This window comes from Saccopteryx bilineata, chromosome 4 (assembly GCF_036850765.1).
Source record: "Saccopteryx bilineata isolate mSacBil1 chromosome 4, mSacBil1_pri_phased_curated, whole genome shotgun sequence".
Lineage (NCBI taxonomy): Eukaryota > Metazoa > Chordata > Mammalia > Chiroptera > Emballonuridae > Saccopteryx > Saccopteryx bilineata.
The window spans coordinates 241,675,350-241,682,007 of record NC_089493.1 but is presented as its reverse complement, the minus strand read 5'-3'; the positions used below and the strand labels follow the sequence as shown (position 1 = coordinate 241,682,007).

The 6,658-nt window shown below is 41.4% G+C and overlaps 1 long non-coding RNA gene across 2 annotated transcripts; it reads right to left on the bottom strand.

Moving 5' to 3' along the window:
* Positions 1-686: 686 nt before the first annotated feature.
* On the bottom strand, positions 687-3,646 carry LOC136336309 (uncharacterized). 2 transcript variants are annotated; one of them, XR_010731412.1, is made up of 2 exons: positions 3,419-3,646; positions 687-1,437 (listed from the first exon to the last, which is right to left on the bottom strand). It is a non-coding gene; the product is annotated as an uncharacterized lncRNA (long non-coding RNA). The 2 variants fall into 2 exon arrangements; XR_010731411.1 differs by having other exon boundaries at positions 3,498-3,646.
* Positions 3,647-6,658: the final 3,012 nt, after the last annotated feature.

Here is a 6,658-nt window from a genome sequence, read left to right as displayed (position 1 = left end):
AAGGCCTTGTTGGGTCCTATTTTTATTTAAAATTGTGTGATTTTGTTCAGTTTAGGTTTATTGCATTCATTTTGATTTTTAAAAATGTTGCCTAAAACAGTATTTATTTTGATTATTGGGTTTTGTTTTATTTTTGATGCTGGCTTATATTCTGCACCTATGGTGAGTGTCTCATTCTAGTCCCCAGCCCACCAGCTGCCGTATCCCTGGGCAACACAATGTGTGTGAGGCTTCCAGACCATGTGATCAGACAGACTCTCTGCTCTCTAACTTCTGGGATATCCAGCACACCAACTTTATTTTATTTATTTATACTTTCATTGATTTTTAGAGAGAGTGCAGGAGGAGAGAGAGAGACATTGATTTGTTATTCCACTCATTCATGCATTTATTGATTGATTCACTTATGTGCCCTGACTGGGGATCGAACCTGCAACCTTGGCATACAGGATGACACTCTAACTAACTGAGCTATCCAGTAAGTGCTTAGTTCCCCAATTTTAAAGATGACTCATTTTCCAGAGACTCTCTGGATTGCTCCTATTTTCCCCCTTCTCTTACATAGTATCTTCAGGTTAGAAACAACGGCCACCCCCTACATACTCCCAAATAATCCCTGCTGAATAAACCCTAACAGAATTCTTTGTGTGGAACTTTGAAATATGATTTAAAAATGCAAAAGTCCGTTGTTTATTTTGGATCAAGTCAGCAGACTGTCAAGCCCAAGGCAATATGTGTAAAAAGCTCTTTGGAAGTTAAATTTGTTTTATTATAATAGCAACTGTTTTTTATCTTTTCTAACCCATAGGCCACTGAAGTATTTTCTGCAGTCAGGCTGGCACAGGAGACAGTTTCAGATAAGTGACCTTGTAGTACACTCTAGAGATGCCATTCATCCTACTGCATATGAACTTGCAAGGAGGGGCAACTGAGTGTATTCTTAAAGGAGACAGAAAAGGAAATGGAAAGAGTCTTTCCTGGTAACAGTAGTCATTTAGATGAAAGGTTGAGGTGAAGTGATTTTTATATTCAGGCCCTAGATACCTTTTTCAACATGGGAGTCAAATAGGTTGGTAAGTACTATAGTAGAAATAAAAAATTGAAATCAGTGGGAAAATGTCAATTTCTCATTTAGCATTTTTAAATGTCTGTTTAGCAGAAGGCTTAAAATGTGGCTGCTGTACTCTACATCTTGTGTAGTTATTAGACAACCCACAGCCCAGCTGAGACTTTGCACTCCTGTATTTTAGTCTTCTTGCTGCTGTCAGACTACCAGCTCATTAGTATTTAAATCAGCTCATAAATATTTCCTGGAAATTCACAGTTGCTTAAGCTTCACCATTATTCTTCTCCTGTTCTTCTTTGGTCTTTCTCAATGCCTTTGTTTCTCAGCTGCTAACACTGCAGAAGGGTAGGTTTCATTACATATTCATCTTCCTGATAAAAAGGAAAGGAAGTTCTGTTAGAGGATAAAGATGAGAAATAGAGAAAGGATATAGAAGGATATTTTACTCCATTTCTTTTGTGCAAATAAAATTATCTAATGATGGACCAAAGAAGTGTGTATAAAATAAGAACAGCCCAAAGCATATGCCAGGGCAATTCAACCTGAATGAATGTTTCTTTCACATACTCTTTAAAAGCTTTGAAACACAGACGAAACATTTCATTGGGGGCAGGCCCTGGATGTTCCCACTGGGGAGATGGTTGCATGGTTACAAAACCTCTTCTGTTCAACATAAGAGCTGTATTTCTAATTATAAAATAATGATGACAGAGAGGGGCCAGTTCCATCATGATTCTGTATGGTTTTTAGAATTCTGCCAGAGTTCAACACTAATACCTATATACAATGCCAACAGCCAGCTCTTTTAAATGAGTGTGAATAAAATTTAACCAATGATAAATGAGAGGAAAATAAATATATCATATTTCATTGAATTTAAAGTGCCATTGATTGTAAGCACCATTTTTTATATATACCTAAGAAAGAAAAAATGCTACCAATTAAACTAGGGCACGCTAATGATTTTTAAGTGCATCCTGATGTCAGAGGTGAAAAAATAATGTGAATGGATCTCTTTAGCAGGAATATCTACTCAAAGAAGCAATGACTTTCCCAATAGCATAAACCTGAGAGAAGTGAGAGCGAAACTCTTGGAACCGACCCTGAGAGTTTGCCCAAGATAAGGGACACTGATGGGACTGTCAATGATGCCATCGACAGTCTCATGTCATTCAATCATGTGCTCCGAAGGTCTTCTAGAGAAGACCCAGACAATTAGATATAATTTTTTTGGCTAAGAAGCACCCAATCCTATTAAATATAGTCCAGACAACTTAGCTGCCATTCAAGAATGCACACACTCTCGTCTAAAACTATTTTTAAAGTTCCCCCCCCCCTTTTTACTTTTCTATATGTAATCCTTACTTCCACTAACTTGAATTACTGAATTATTCACCACAGTGTATTATCTCAGCTCACTGTCTTTAGTTATACCAGAGTTTCTAAACCTTGGAACTATTGCCATTTTGGCGGGATAATTATTTTTGTGCAGGGCTGTCCTGTGCACCGCAGGATTTTCAGCGGCATCTCTGGCTGCTGCCACTAGATGCCAATAGCACCTCTTCGCAGGGTTAATAACTCAGTGTCTTCAGACATTGCCAAATGTCTCTGGGTAGGAAGGCTAGATCAGCACTGGCTGAGAACACGGCCCGTGCCATGCTGCCCTAGTGAACAGAGGAGAGCAGACTTTGATAACCAGTGTTCATGAGCTCAAACCCTGCTCTCTGGGGTAGACATCTGAATTGTATAGTCACCAGTGTCCGTTACTGTCTTCTAACAGCATCCCATCTTTCTTTGAGGGAATAAACTTTCTCCATGTATGTAGACTTGATAGGACTCAAGTCTTAGAGATAGGTGGGCAAATAAAACTGAGCTTAGTCAATCCAGTACTTACTCCTAGGACTTCAGCCATCTTGAGCAGAGATGGCAAGGATGGGGGAAAATCTTGGCGTGAGCTGACTTCTAAGTGAGGTGGTTGAGTAATCCCTGTTATCGTTGTGTATGACTTAACTCCTGTCCCTTTTCTGATTCAGGTTTCTAGATTCCCAGCTTCTCTATATCCTAATATCCTTCCAATAAATGACCTTTTTGATTAAATATCCCAGAGTTATATTCTGTTCCTTATCTGCAAAGGTACCCAGTTGAGACATTGCTATTGACTCGCTTTCTGAGTTGAACCAGTCTCTTAACCTCTCTAAACCTATGTTTCTCTTCTGCAAATTGAAAGCAAAAGCTATATACCTTTCATATTTGTAAAAGATGCCCTCCTTATAATCTCTATCTCTTTAAATCTAGGCTCCAAGCTAAGACCTGGAGATGAATGAGATACTGCCTCTGTCCTTAAGGGCTTACCTTCCTCCTCTGACAAAATTAACGGCAAGACCCAGACAACACAACAAAGCAGAGAAATCATCCTGAGTAGAAACAGTACCAGCAGGTCAAACAGCATTGGCTGAAACTGGCCTTTGTCCTCGGCAGGTCTTCACATCCCTTCTTTTTGTGCTTAGTCCTTCCTAATGGCCTCCTTCCCTCCAGAAGGAAGTGCAGGCTCTGTCGGGAGCTTTATGCACTCATATTCCCCACCCTGCCTAACTACCGCTGCTGGAGTGTCTGATATTTGCAGGACTGCTAGGTTAGCAGCCGAGCAAATAAAAGAATTCAGGGTCAGCATTTCCTGTTTCTCATCTAACAAACAAGGTCAGGTGTTTCTTTGAATAATCCCGTCCCAATAGCTGTGAAATACAAAGAGACAAAGAGGGGAAGGTTTTCCAGAGAGGCTGCTGGTTAGGCACATGGTGGGTTTAAGTTTTCAGCTTTTGTTGTGGGAGAGGAAAGTTCTTCTCATCCCAGGCCTCACCTTTTCAGAGTGGGGAAAAAGAATCCGGGGGAAAGACTCTTTTTGTATCCTGCGCTCTCTGCACTGAAGGGCCAGGTGCGCCACTTGGTCCCCAGGGGAATCAGAATGCCATTGCCATCAAGGTATGGCCATTCATGCCAATTCTTACTATTCATCACTACTGCAAACTCAGAGCCTTGAAACAGATGAAAGGGAAACGTGTACAAAAAGTGAAAGCAAGGGGTAGTCCAGATAGCAGAGCCAGAAGCTGAGGTTCCAGCCTGCTGGGAGCCCCAAGTGAGGGGTTGTGAGGTCCCTGGTCTCTCCACCAGCTATCCTTTGCCAGACAATCCCTGCAGATTGAAGGCAATCTATGTCCACAAACACCTCTCTGTGGACCTTCTGTTTTTAACTCTCCAAGGGTACATTTTTTCAATCTCTTTCCTTACAACAAATTAGGTCACTAATGTTATTCTCGCTCAGGAAACAAGAGGATGACGTTCTTTGTAGAGAGCTGGGTGAAGTACAATCCTAGGCCCCAGGACGAGGCCACCTCTTCTGGCTGCCCTCCTTTGTTAAGTGAGTAAGCACCTAAGCACCCTGTTGTCTGAGGGTTGGTTCCTTTTAGAAATGTTTAAGGGAATACTGAAAACTCTCCTTGAGCAGAAAAAAAGTGAGACCTCAGTACAAACTCTAATATTTCTGTGGGATACCTTACCTGAATGCTTCATGTACCCTCGACATCAACATGTCTTTGACATGTCAACAGAACCCTTAGCCACAAACTTTTCACGGTTCCTGTATCTAGGTGAATGGCACCATAATCCCCATAGGTGCTCATCCAGACACTTGGGAGTCATCTTAGCCTCCTCTTGCTCCCATACACCCCACCCCTCTAACATTCTATAGGTCCACGAGGCCCGCAGAGCTCTACAAAACCATCTTCTTCTGATCCCTACCGCCCTTCCCTTATTTCAGGACTCATCATTTCTCAGCTGGCCTCTGACAAGCAATTGTTTTGACTGGCATTTAGTTCTCCATCTTGTTTTCCACCATTCCATCCTTCAGTAACCTTTCTTAAATGCACACCCTAGTATGAATCTCACCTGTTTCACATCTCTGTGAGCCAGTGAGTAATGCAGCTTCCTGATATTGTGTACAAAAGGACTGCAGCCTCCTCTTCAGATACATCTTCTGCCACTCCTTTTCTATCAAGCACTCTGGTCATGCCAAATATTTGAGTTTCCTAATTAGTCCACGATCTTTCGCACCTTCATTCCTATATGCATGCTCTTCATTCATTCATTCCATAAGTATTTACTAAGCGCCTACTAAAAATAGGCCTGCCACCCTTCAAAGATCTAGAGATACAGTAGTGAACCAGACAGCCAAAGTCCCAGGTGTCTCGGGATTTCTAGTAGGAGCACAGAGTCAACCGGCTTCAAGTATATAGAAGAACTCTAAGCTCCTTTCTATTACATCTCACCAGATCCCAGTCTCCTTCCCAAGTTAACCTCTGACCACCTTTAGGACTTTGGTGAATATACTATAACATTTCTATGGTTTTAGATATACAAATGTATGTAGATACATACAAAGTTTATTCACATAAATATCACATATAAAATATTCTGTAACTTCCTTATTTTATCCAACAATATATCATGAAGGTAATTCTATATCGGCATAAAAAAAATCTTTATTTCAGCTATATAGTATTCCGGCATGGAGGACACTTTTTTTTTTTTTTGGCCAGTACCTTGATTTTCCCTTGGGGAATAACCTCCCACGCTGTTTAGGTGGTTGATCACTGCACCTTCTCCATCAGGGGGACTATAATCTACATTGGGCCAATCAGTGTCAAAGGAGTGATTCTGGGGTGGGTGCGTGCCTCTGGTTGGGCCAATGAAAGTCATCGCTGAGAAGTTTGCTGGTTGCTAACCAGGTCTCCTCTAGCCCTCATGTCTAAATCTGTGAGCCTGGAACATTCCACGAGGCACTTGCAGCAGTCTTCTCCAGAGAGTCATCTGATGTTGATTTTTGTCTTATGATCTGATTCTTTAGTTCTCCCATATTTTAAGGATTTTTAAAGAATCATTAGTGGTTCACAGAGAACATTACATTTTGTTTTTCAGGGCAGTTTTAGATTTTTGAGATAGCTGTCTGTTTCTTCTGTTACACAATAAGTGGCACATTGCCTTGTGATTATCTATGCACTTACCTGCCTTTGAACTGGACGCTTTACAGATAAACAATGACTAATTTACCTTGTCGGGCTGGCATGTGGTAGGCACTCATAAATATTTGTTGAATAACTAATGAAATAAAAAGTTGACCTTACATTCACCTTCCCTGAGTGGTTCAAGAGACTCTAGAGCTTTTCAAAGTACAAAGTCTTTGTACTACTTTGTGATAGATTAAATGATCATTTAGCAAATATTTACATTCCTCATCAGGATTCCATAAACACAGGATATTTTCCTTCCACTGACTTTTGTCCTTGTCATGTTTCTTCCTTTGCCCAATGGGACGTTAGTGGACGAGGTGTGAGCAGAGGCTTGGCATCTGCTTGGTTGGCAGGGTCTGCCAGCTCACAGTCCTGCTTTTCTCCAGGAGAAGAACCTGCCTAAGGCAGAAGTTGGTTCAGGGAAGGTGAGAAGCATGTGGAGCAGATCTGGACCGCCTGGTTGGAGCCCAGTCAAGCCTGGATAATCCACCCTCTAGCTTACCTGCAGATGCACAGAAAGTGAACAGTT